At 45.9% G+C, this 12,907-nt stretch overlaps 1 protein-coding gene across 2 annotated transcripts in view; it reads right to left on the bottom strand.

Annotated features, from left to right (window-relative positions):
- The window catches only part of CITED1 (Cbp/p300 interacting transactivator with ED-rich tail 1), a 43,325-nt gene extending 31,327 nt beyond the window's left edge, over window positions 1-11,998 (bottom strand). The window contains exon 1 of one of the 2 annotated variants that reach the window (XM_085630741.1): window positions 11,748-11,998. The gene's annotated coding sequence lies outside the window, so the exon portion shown is untranslated. Of the gene's footprint in view, window positions 1-5,183; window positions 5,235-11,747 lie in introns of those variants that run through there. The other variant, XM_085630740.1, reaches the window with a different exon arrangement.
- Window positions 11,999-12,907: the final 909 nt, after the last annotated feature.

Here is a 12,907-nt window from a genome sequence, read left to right as displayed (position 1 = left end):
CTGACGACTTCCACTGCAAAATAGACAAGATTATAAATTCCTATGGCGCGATAAAAAAGCGAGGATAAGCCTTAAAAAAAATGTAAAGGCTAGACAAGAAACTGGGGGGACTAAATGTGGCTGACTTCAAAACATTCCAAACTGCCTTTTTAGCTAAACAGGGGGCCTACTGGGTCCTGCCCAGCCAGGACTACACGCCGGTCTGGCTTACAATTGAGAGAGCCATAGTAAACAACCTTGAGCCAATAGCTCTCCTCACAGCTAACAAACAAACACAGGCCGCAAATCCAATACTCAAAACACGAGAAATACCCTGCTTAAAGTAGACCAAAAAATGGAACACAGCGTAAAAAACGCAAGGTGGGAGTCACTGTGAACAAACACAAAGATAAAATACAGGGGGGAAACCGCTATCTATAGATTCATGGAAAATACTAGGTATCTCCTACCCAGCTCAGCTGGAAGAGGGGGGGGGGAGCCCCTCCACTTTCAGCATGCTAAAAACAAAGCACAATTTACCAGACATAGAACTGAACAATCAAAACAGCCCTGTCCAAAGTGAAAATCACTAAGCACAAGCCCTCAATCATCCAATACATGGCGAAACTCAACAGAATAGGCCATCAGGTATCACACCTATACAGATGACCCAGCTCGACAAAACTTAATGACAAAACAATCACATACTGGGAGAGACAACTCGGTTCTACACTCAGCGCGAAAGAGCTCCATCTGCTATGGACCTCCCCCATGCAAAACAAAATCTCCTCGGTTTTAGCACAGACAAAATTCTGGCTCCTATACAAAACTTACTGGACCCTGGCTCGCCTGGCGACCCTGGGCATGAGGGATAATGACCAGTGCTGGAATTGCGACAAGGAAAAGGGGGACCTGGCACACCTTATCTACCACTGTCCCAAAGTAAAACATTCTGGGAGAAGATTTTCACCTTCATAAATAAAATGTTAGGATGCACACTAAAAGCGGAATTTGCAACCCTAACCACTGCATTTATGACAACAGAGGTAGACTCACAACAGGACAGAGACCTACTGGATCTCCTACTAACAGCGGCAGTTAAAATAGTACTCCCCAAATGGAAAGACACTTCCAAGGCAACCTTCAAGGGCTGGCTCAATTGGGTGACGTACCTTAGAGGCGCTGACACAACTGCCCTACGAAACTCACCATGGAGACAACCCTGCAGGGGAATGTGGGCGTCCTTGGACAAGTTCCTAGACCCATACGATCCACCTTGAATAGTACTAACAGAACGAAACATTCAGCTCGAAAAGCACACCCCCACTGGGTCAAGACACTATCGAGGAAAAAAAGTAAACTTCTGGTATGCTATCTCTTTTTCTCTCTACCTTAATTCCTAACCTTTCCCCTTTCACTCTCTTTTCCCTTACTGTGACAGTGGATAGGGGGCAGTCAAGCATATATAATCTGAAACTGTACTACAACTAATACAGCCAGTTCGGGCTGCTACCCTGTAACGACAAAGCGTTGACGATTACATGTTATATGTTGTAAAAAAACAATAAAAAAATATATTGGAATAAAAAAAAAAAATTATGCTGAAATCAGAGGTGTTTAAATTGCCATAACTAGGCCGCAGTCGAAAGTCAAGGGCGCAGCCAGTTTACACCGACATCCCAAACACTTTTATTTTACACGAACACGCCTTTCCATGTGCACGTCTCTGCATGTTTTAGAAGCGCCCTTCGTGGAATCTTTGTGTTGATAAAATACAAGTGCATTAATGCGCCTTCCTCTCGAATAAGCTGTGGCTGGCATATTCTGGTCTCTAACTATTCCAAGGTATTTTGCTCGAGGCTTTTGCACGAGTTATTCATTGCTTGAACATGTTATTGTATTCATTTGTTACGAAACGCACAATCATCTCCTCAGATTGATTCATATTTTGTTTATTACAGCAAATTACGTGTTCCTAAAGGTTTCCGATTTCACCTATCACATGAATTTGAATAGCGATTGGTGCTTTTACATGCATCTTTGTTAATTCAGCCCTATTATATCACTTCACATCATGTTAAGTGTGTGGCCTTTGCACCTAAAACCCTATAAATTGTATTGTTTTTGGGAGATGTACCAGGCTCTAACATTTTTAGGGAGCAGACTATGCTAGTCTGTATACTCACTTTACACTTAATACTTCCTCCGCCTTTTAAACTGAGAAGCCTCTATGTCAGTCTGTCTAGTCTCTTTCTTTTACATGGAACAGGGGGATTTTAGGGTCATTGTGATATGGTTCTGTCATTTCGAACAAAACACTTTTGCTGAATAGTTTCTAGGGCACAGATACTCAAAGTGCGGCCTCCTGACCTTTACATGTGGCTCCCAGGTTAGCAGCAGGTCTGGGCTGCTGTTTTTGTGGTAAAGGAAGTAACTAGGGAGTCCTGCACTACTCAACTTTAAGAACATCTTTATTTTTAAAGACATTGTGCAGCGAAAGTGTAAAAATAGGATACTTTTCAAAATTCAAAAAGTATATTTAATTAACATGCAGAACATTTTCACCTTAGTTTATCTGACTATATCAGTGCATTGACAGGTATTATTCTAAAAGTGATGCTTTTCAAACATGAATTTATAAACATGAATCCTTCCCTCCACCCTAACAATAATGGCTATGGTGAAGTAAAGAGGCAAATCAGTTATGTACACTCTTTGGGTGACCTGGGTCCCTATTATAAATGAACAATATAGTTTACTAAAACAAACACAGGAGAAGGTTTTGTACAACACACACCCTTATGTCATTTATTTTGATGTCCTCTGATTTGAAATATTGAAGAAAAAAGGTGGGAAAGTGAAATAAAACAATTGCCTAACGTCACACAATTTAATAAAGTGGGGAAGCTGGGATTAATCTTAGGTTTTCTGCTTTCACATTATGCAATTATGCTTCACTTCACCTACACCCACATTAACACCAACTCCCCCCGCCCAACCTCCACCCCGCTGGCATCAATGCTGCCCTCGGTCACATCACAGACCAAACCTATGGCCCCATGGAAAATGTTTATGAGTACCCATGTTCTAGGGTTTAGAAAAATACACTGTTCAGAACACAAGGTACTTCAATAGTCCAGGATTGACATGACCACAGTAAAAAAAATGGATTTTCTGGAAACAGTGGCAGGTGTAGATGTTGGAAATCTGTTTGGGAGAACACATTCATCTGAGGTGTGAATGATAAACTGCTGTCAATGAGCCACTGAAGCTGACCACAGCAGACAATCTATATTAGCACCCTGTGATATCTGGTGTCAAAGGCAGGTGAGAGGTCGTACAGGATCTGTGCCCAGGGGTTGCCCGGATGTTTAAAAGAGACCACCTATGAGGTCTAAAGCCTGACTGAAGGTGCTTGAAGAGACCATCTGATTCCAGATGTTAGGACAATTAAAAGGTGTTGACTGCTGCAACACCAGGCAGCCACCCAATGGCTCTCGAGTCCGCTAGACTGTCTGGGTCTGCAAATGGTTTCTTTACTTTGGGCGCGATTGTATGCTTACAGTCTACGAAGTAGCGTCACTGTCTGTGGAGTTACTGATTAGGCTGGTGATGGGGAGTGTGAATGCCACATCAGCATTACTGATGTACCAAGGAGGACATGATTATTTGAAACAGACCAATATGTTATTTGTGTCCGATTTTGAGATGGACACAAGCACGCAGAAGGCTATGCAAGAATCCAGAGGCCGACAAGGCACTGTGGCCCAAGGAGTGGTGGTTGCCAAGCGAGCCCGTGTGGTGTAAGTGTTGGTGTGGAAGCAGGGCAGCAGGTGGTCACCAAGATCTGGTGCTGGAGCAGGAATGCTGGACGAGGAGCTTGGCGACATGTGGGACAGTGCTTTGGCACAGTTTGAAGATTCAGCAATGTGGGTATGGAAGTGTCCATTCTCTGCTCTGGCAGCCCGATAGCCTCTGCAGTGGGCACAACAGACAGAGCGATTGAACAGTAGTTTGGTTTTGTTGCAGAGCGTTTTAGTGCTCTGCCTTGGTATTTCAGTTGGCAGAGGCGGTCTGTATGCCATGCATTCGCCTTAAGGCGCACAGTTAACTTGTGAGAAGGAGCGGCACTTTCCAGACCTGGTCCTAGAGGAGTGAGCGTGCGAGGAGTTCTTGCTTTTTAAGAAAAGGAGGAGCCATACCTTGAACTAAACAGGCGATATTCTAATGGTTTCTTATGATGCGTAACATCATTAAGATAAAAGTACCTCTGGGCAAATCATTCAGGTTGTATCCGGCTATACATTGATTGTATGACAAAACATTAGTAGGTATGGTTAAGTTGACTTGTTGGTTTTCACAATGCCTATGTGGACCTGGTTATTCTGATGCCACACACCCCTGTCCACGTGAGCCTATGGTTTGCTCCTATAGCGTATACACAAATCTGGATTAAGACATTGTGCTTATCAGTTTGAGGGTAAAACCGGCTTTCAAGGGAGGGCAAACCTTAGATCTTGGGTTGGAGACAGGGACAGGTTCTCTATCAAAAGGGCAAATGACTACACCTTGCTTAGAATTCCTGTCCGAGGCCCTACTAAGCGCCAAGTTACTTAATACCGACCCAACAGGTGTTGAAGAGTTTATTGGCAAATATGGAGGAACAATTTTGGACAGAGATCAAACATCCATGTGCTAGTTTCATATTTGTGTCTTTGTTAAAGCAGCAAATACATTTAAGAGAATTCATCCTTCATGACAGCCAGGAAACGATAGTCTATTGGTTTGCTAAATTTAATGGGGCCTGGATGACCAAAAACATATTCGACATGTCGAATGCAAGTGTTTAGTTTCTCCGGATGTCCATCACGACCGAGGCATCTGTTGGAGGACAGCCTGAGAAAAGGATCTGGGTTACGGAGTGCTTCGATCACATCAACCATTGGATGAAAGAAAGCTTCCCCTGTTTAAAAGGAACCAAAACAGAGAGTCTAATCCTAGTGAGCAACATTGCTCCGATCTAGCTCCCTTCCAACCAGCCTGCAAGTGTTGGTCCGCCACCCTTACCGACACCACAAGCAAGAAGCCTAGGAATCATCTTTAACTCAGATCTCTCCTTCGGCCAACAAATGAATACAGCTAGAAAGGACATCACATCTGAGCGATCACTCTTAAGGAAAATACAGCCATGCATTCAGACTTACCATGCAGCACATCCCCTTGGTGATGGCACATTTGGACTACTGTAATATGATGTGCAGTGGGCTAACTAGAAATACAATCTCTAAGCCACAAAGCATGCAGAATCCAGCCAGGTGCCAGAAGAATGGCTTTGGATTTAAACAGCGGTGGCTACATCACACCAGCTCTGAGAGCTCTACGCTGCCTCCCACTGGAACCCAGAATCAAATCCAAAGTCTCTACATCATGCACTGATGCAAAGGGCCGAGCTCGCTGCAGAATACGGTATATCACGCCTCCCGAGAGCCAACGATTCTTCCAAACACGATGACGGCAAAGCTTTGAGGACCCAGCTCGGTTCTTGGACCCAACTACCTTCAACTCGGGGAATTCCTGCACGACCTTTTCAACGCAGCCTTCAAGTCAGCAGTTATGTTAACTAGGGGAGTGCCGGAAGAACACGAACGCTGCACCCACAACCAGTTTACACACGCAACTGATGTGTAACACCTCCCACCCTTGTCTTTGGTTGTGTTTTTACCTAGCACACTCATAAGGGGCCACGGTGAAGAGCGTGGTATATAAAACTCAAACAGAACAAACACTACAAATTATATATGTAATTAAACTGTTGGTGAAAATGCATGTTCAAAACTTAATGTGCTTTACAGGAGTTGAAAGAAAATCGCGGGGGGGGGGGGGGGGGGGTGAGGTTGCTGTCAGAAGTCAAGAAGAGTGCAATGAAGGTGGAAGGGGGGCCTTGCAGAAAAGTCATGTTGGAGTCATTTTTCCACTCCAACCTGCATTAATCTCATTATTCAACAAATTAAATTGAAGATATCGCCAACTACAAAGCAGCGTCCTGCTCAAAACCCCAGTTTTCAACAAAACCCACTGTGTTAGGCTGTCTTTTTCTGGATGCGTTTCCAGGGAAAGGAATGATAATCGACTTTCAATTTGCGATAACTTGTCGCTGTCCACCTTCAAAGTAGAGCTGGACCACTTTCTTCTTGACCAATATTTCATCACATCTTTCCTCTAATCATCACTCTGCCCACTTAAAAGTCCTTTGGTTCTCACATGGTCTCCACCAGGTCTGCCCATGGCTTCTACTCTTGGATTGGTTTAGTCGACAGCCCAATTGCTCGTACATGAGTGATTCACTGTATTCCCACGTTTTCCCACATGCTCCCTCCACAGAACCATCTATGTAGTGAACTCTTATCATGTTTATATTCTCCTTGTATGGGTTTTACCCTACTAGGTTTCCATATACCTAGTGTTGCCTTATATTATCACAGTATGCGATCTACCTTTCCTCTGTAAAAGGATAGGATTCTCTAGATCTGTGAGCACGCTAAACAGCTTTAGTTAGTAATGGTCCCAGGCAAGACAACATATGGCCAACAAACAGCACAACCAGCAAATGGATGGCGAGGAGGACAACAGTCTGGATGAAACAGGTACAGATAGTAAAGACCACTATCCCAAGAGACATGGCGGACAAGGATGTGAATTACACCCCACCTCAATCTAAAACCACTATTATTGCACCACGTGATCTGGTGGTTGGGGGCCAAGCTCTTCGAGAGTTTTTTTTCCTTATTAGCTGTGGTTTCATTAGTCTGCGGTTTTCGTAAGGTGTCCCATTGTAGGTAGCATGAAATTGTAACGGCCAGCCAAATGCGTGTGGTTGGACTTCCAGGGTTAGGTGCACCTCCACTACCAATACTCCTCCGTATTCTAAACTCTAAATTAACACGCACCTCTACCGCACCACATTAGTTTACAGCACAGAATATCCCTTCCGCTGCATACAGGACTACTGACCTTGTTGGGATCGGTCATTTCACCCTGTGTTCAACTCCGCTTCTTTCTCTGACGTGGTCACCAAGAAGATCGCTGATGCGGAACCCGAAGGACCTTAGGGGAAGAACCTGGGGTAAAATAGGGCTGGGCTGTTTCCAGACCGACCATCACACCCCAATCTAGAATGCCGCCGCACTGCAAAGGTCTCTGCCTAACAAGACTTGTGTATTTATTATTTTTTTTTTAGTAGAAATAATAAAAAATAAAGTTTGGCATCACCTTACATGTGGAAGTCATGACTCCATTTGCACATAGATCCCCCCCCCCCCCCCCAACACACACACCGCTCCAAAGAGTGCAGTACCATGCTGCACGGCTCTTAGATGGCCATACATACAGAACCGGCCCACCCCACTTGAAGACCTGTGAAAACTTGACAGCGGGAGCACATTAAAAAATATATAATAATTTAAACATGAATATATATGAAGGACTAGCACAGATCTACAAACTCGAGCACCCCAGTACCTCATCTCTGGCTTTACCAATCCCCCCAGACATTCGGATTTGTTTAAAATTGCCAGACACTTTGATAAGCGTTTTAAGGTTTGAAACAGCCGACAGGACTTGTGCTTCCATCCCCCAGATTTTCTTTTAAGAATTCGTATTAATCTTGAACACTCTTCGTGAAGTGGAAATTCATAATGTAGTCCAGAGTGGGGCTTAGGGAAAGAAGCGCTAGTTGTCTGGCATCCAGTCCCATGCTGCAACTCACAAACGCAGGGCCTACCGAGGTTATTCCGAGTGTGCGTCCACCCCAGGGAGATGTTGGCTGCATCACTAAAGTTTGCAATCTGCCTGGGATTTGGGGACATCCAGAGAGGTGAACCATGGCGCCCTTGGCTGCCTGGATCGCAGGTGTCAGGTGGTTCAATGGTGCACTGAAAAGAGATGTCAGGGTTTGGAAACAAGACGTGATGGCAATTGATGCTGCGCAGGTGTGCGGCTCCATTAAAGCAAATGGGACCGTGGAGACCGACTCGTGTGAGGCATGTGAACCAAGGTGCGAGGTTACAACAATGGGGGGGGGGGGGAGTGTCTGGGGTCATTCTATAACGGGCGCCTGATTTACGATAAATACATAAGATACACACAGACGATCAAAGACGAACAAGCCAACATGAGAAAAGTGGAGGTGCCGGGGAGAGAAGCCTTCGAGGACTGAGGGACCATTTATTTTCAGGCGGGTCCTCCACTTGAGAACGGGACCAATTACGTGCAAAAGCTCTTATGAGTGGAGGCCTACTCCCAGAGGAAAATTACACTCCCCTGCCCCCTCTTAGGCGCAGGTTATCCAAGCATGAATGTTCTCGCCTTTCATCACTGGATGAAATGTGTGTCCTCGAACTGACAAAGTATACCACCGAATATCTGGGCAGAAACCACCATTATGCATTAGTGGCAGACCAGGGCTCAATTCAACACACCCTGAATGCACATACTAGATACGTGCTCATCTACAAGCACAAAAGATGTGTTGCTCATCTACAAAGAATTGTATAAGTAACAAATACATAATTTGAGGAAAATCAGTCAAGCGCGTAGAATGAGGTGGTCGTTCTATAGAACGAGCATATTCACTAATGGATTGGCAGAGTGTCCGTGGGTCACAAAACCCGGTCTGGCTTGGTGAAGAAAGCCTAAATTGTTCAAAGCAGCCTTATTAGATTTAAATTGCCCGCCCTTGGACCCTCCCTTTATTATTGTCCAATTTCAGTGCCTGTTTTAACCATTTGCTTCCACTTTTATTGTCCTACTTTATTTCCTGTGACTTCTTGATTAAGCAATTAAAGGCTCGCGCACTTTTTTCTCTATACAGAATGCGGTTTTAGGTACTTTCCTCCAGCCACCTTTACGTGCAACTTAATCGGTAGGTGTTTTTCCTTGTTTACAACGTGTGCTCGCACCGTTAGGGTTTTTTTTTGTTTACCAAATGTACTCTCTAGTCTAGCGCCTCGTGATACTCCAGGAACAGAATGGCAGTGCCTCAGGCCCCGGGGGAGTGGTTAATTGGTAAGCATTTTGCACATGTTCTGGCGCAGCTGCAATTTTGACAGTCTTTAGGGGACGGGCATGCTGCTGGCATTGTTGTTCAGTTTTTTCCCCCTATGTTTCACACCGTCACCAAGTTCCTTTATCACCCTTCCATAGCAGTGTGTGCAGGCGTCAATGGTACTGCTGCCTCTGTAGCCTGTTTAAATGCAGATTGCCAAAGATAACACAGTGTATTTAAGTTGGAGACGCCGGGCTTCATCCTCTTCTGTGGATTTCCCAGAACTCGCTGTGTCTTTTCGCACTGATAGCAGGGAGGGGGTCGGGCATAGGGTCTGAAAAGGAGCCCGCATCTCAACCCCATAAACAAAACGCACAGAGGAAAACCTGCAAAAATACAGCCTCGCAGCAGGGGGCGGGCTCGTGGGGCATTTCACCTTGAACTCTGCACCTTAACACAAATGAAAGAACACCCTCACGCGGAGCACTTGCAGGGTACACCGAACATGCAAAACAGTCCTCCCAGCGGGTGCCGTGTGACACAAGAGAGCACGCCCACGTGGAGATTACAATACTGCAACACACAACAGGAGGCTGGTAACATGGATTGAAAGGAAAGCCTCAGCAGGACGCGCGCGCCAACTAAACATACAAGAACACACCAGCACTTAATCTGAAAACAGCACTTTAAATGGAAAGTGCGCGTGCCATACACGACTTCTCACTCGCGGCATTGGTCACACGGGGAGTACAAAGCACTTTAAAACGGATGCAAGAATATATACACAATGCGGGGGCTCGTCGGAAAGCACTTTAATCTGAAGACTAAAGTAGTACATGGAAACACAGAGGGGTAACCGGGGGGGGGAGGCATTCACCCCAAGATCGACGAATATCCCGTGAGACTCGAGGCGCCTCCGCGTGCACACATTCCTGCAAGGAAGCACACGCTACTCAGGACTAGCACAAATAAGCATTTTAAGGCAGAGACTAAGCAAGAATACACACACACACGTGGACTGTAGATGAAAACAGCACTTCAGCAGGGGGGCTGCACGCGTGTCCCGAAAGCAGCACTTTCACACGGATAATGCAAAGCACCTAAACGGACTAGGAAAACAAAACACCCGGACAATACGCCACGGTTAACCGCACGCCCACCCCTCGCAGCCAGGGGGTTGCTGAAGGGAATGCCTGGGTCTGAACACTGCTCACCCTGTGCTGCATAAAACCCCACTGCAGGGAGTGCCAGTGCCCGAACAATGCCCATCATGTGCTGCATAAAAAAACCACTGCAGGGAGTGCCTGGGTCTAAACACTGCCCACTATGTGCTGCACCAAAAATCCAACACAGAAGGTGCCCGAGTCAGGACACTGCTCACCATGTGCTGCACAAAACCCCAATGCAGGACGTGTTGAGTCTGAACACTGCCCACCATGTGCTGCACAAAACCCCAATGCAGTAAGGAGTGCCTGTGTCTGAACACTGCCCACCATGTGCTGCACAAAACCCCAATGTAGGAAGTGCCAGTGTCTGAACACTGTCCACCATGTGCTGCACAAAACCCCAATGCAGTAAGGAGGGCCAGTGTCTGAACACTGTCCACCATGTGCTGCACAAAACCCCAATGCAGGAAGTGTTGAGTCTGAACACTGCCCACCACGTGCTGCACAAAACCCCAATGCAGGAAGTGTTGAGTCTGAACACTGCCCACCATGTGCTGCACAAAACCCCAATGCAGTAAGGAGTGCCTGTGTCTGAACACTGCCCACCATGTGCTGCACAAAACCCCAATGCAGGAAGTGTTGAGTCTGAACACTGCCCACCATGTGCTGCACAAAACCCCAATGCAGGAAGTGCCAGTGTCTGAACACTGCCCAGAATGTGATGCACAAAAACTCGAAATACAGCAGCTGAGGCGCGCTCCGCGCCAGCTGCTGTGTGCAGTCAGTAACCCTGCCTTAGCTGCATCGAGCGAGGCTTCATAACCACACACACCGGCAACGCGTGCATTCACGAGGCTTGCACCTCTCGGTGAATACAATTCATATTTTATAACCCTAAGTGGAAAAAAAGTAACTTCTGTCAATGGTGGGTCTTTCTTCAGGGAGAAGGCTTTGTGGGTGGGCATGGACAGCATTCAAGGAGCGCATTGTATTACATCAACATAAATCAGCAATGTTCCCCTCTCTCGCTCGCATTCCATCGGAAGTAAAAGGTAATTTAAAATCCCTAACGGTACATCTTTCAAACATATCTTCAAATCTCGTGCACCTTGCATTTTGAAACACGTTAAAGAAATCCATCTGTTTAATACCGACACTCGAAACGTCGATGTAAATCAGCGGCAAAGCGCCTAAGACGATTCAATTAACAGCAATGAGCCTGTCACCTCCACACATAAACCAGAATCTTCAAATACGGATGCTAAAGAAAAACAGTCACACGAGACAGAAAACGTTTTTAAATAAATCACTCAAACATATCTTATTTACTGGGAAACTCCCTGCTTTTAGCCGAAACACTTTTATTACGTTTTTTTTTTTTTGCAGAAACTTTGTTCCCCCCTAAATATCTTCCCCACTTCAGTGCAAGTCGATGTGCAATGCAACCCCCCCCTCCCCCCCCCCACCCCCACACACACACCACCACACACACCACCTCTGTGCGAGTCAAGACTTTGTGTTTGGGAGTTCCATGCACCCGAGTATAAATTAATTCCTACCTCCGAGCAGGGTGAGAGGAGCAGATCTTATCACTTATCTGGATCAAAAAGTGCCTTGGATAAAAAAAAAAATATAGATACAAAAACACTGCCCAGTCCTCATTCAGATGACCACGGGGGTCCTCCCATGTGTGGAGCGTCAGGTTTCCCGCAGCGCGCGGACCCTGAGCGGAGCTCGTGCGCCAGCACGTGAAATCGCCCCTGTGCTCTGCAGCCCTGGGAAGGAGCTGTGTTTTCTGTTCCAGGGCTGCCGCCTCTATTTAACCAGCCTAGATCATTACTAGCACATGTCGCGGATCAGACGCAAACCCTGGCCTGGAGCCGCCGGGCGGGAGTGGATTTGCATTTCAAAAGAGTGCTTTCCGAGAGGGGGAGGGGAGGCGGCAGCGCTCAGTGCTGTGCCCCAATTCCTCGAAACAAAACCAGTCAGATGGGAACATGAGGCTTGTAAAAGAAAGCAATGAAAAATGCACGCGTCCCATTAATACATAATGCAATAAATAGCATGCAACTAAAAGAGTTGCACTTTAAATTCTGAAGACTGGCCTCTCATAGCAAAAATAGGGTAATTAATTCAAATGACTTGAACCTAAAAAGAGGCCGTCTGCCCTCCTTAACAAGTAGCGTTAGAAGAAATGAGCTATATTTTAAGCATGACTGGGGAGTGAATGGGGGACCTGCAACAATAATGCTAATTTGTTTTGTGCTTATCTTATTAGCACTTGTAAATCCCCTTTCCTTACCTTTATCCACAATAGAAAAATAAAATAAAATCGACACAAATTAAATTCTGCACCACCTGTTGACCGTCTCAGCTGGGAGGCCCGTTAGTGGATGGGCATGAAGCCTCAATTTTCTTCTCACCTGAGAAGGTTTGATGCAGCCAGGAGGGTCAGTGTGAGAAGACCACATTATAATGGGCGACTTCACGACTCAGAGCTTTGGTAACTGGCGCCCTTTGTGAGTACCCAATCCAGACCCTACACTCACGCTGCTACGCGCTTAGAAGCCACATAGATTGCAGTGTGCGCTATACGCAAACGTGTCCTTCGCTTATAAAAGCACGCGCAATGTGCAGCGAGTTATTATATACACACTTCTTTCCAAAACGCAGCAGATTACCGGCGTCTTTTGTTCTCCTATATCTGAATACTAAACAA

The sequence above is a fragment of the Triturus cristatus genome, chromosome 10, assembly GCF_964204655.1.
Source record: "Triturus cristatus chromosome 10, aTriCri1.1, whole genome shotgun sequence".
In the NCBI taxonomy this organism is placed as follows: domain Eukaryota; kingdom Metazoa; phylum Chordata; class Amphibia; order Caudata; family Salamandridae; genus Triturus; species Triturus cristatus.
The sequence above is the reverse complement of the archived record's forward strand: the minus strand, read 5'-3'. Positions and strand labels throughout refer to the sequence as shown.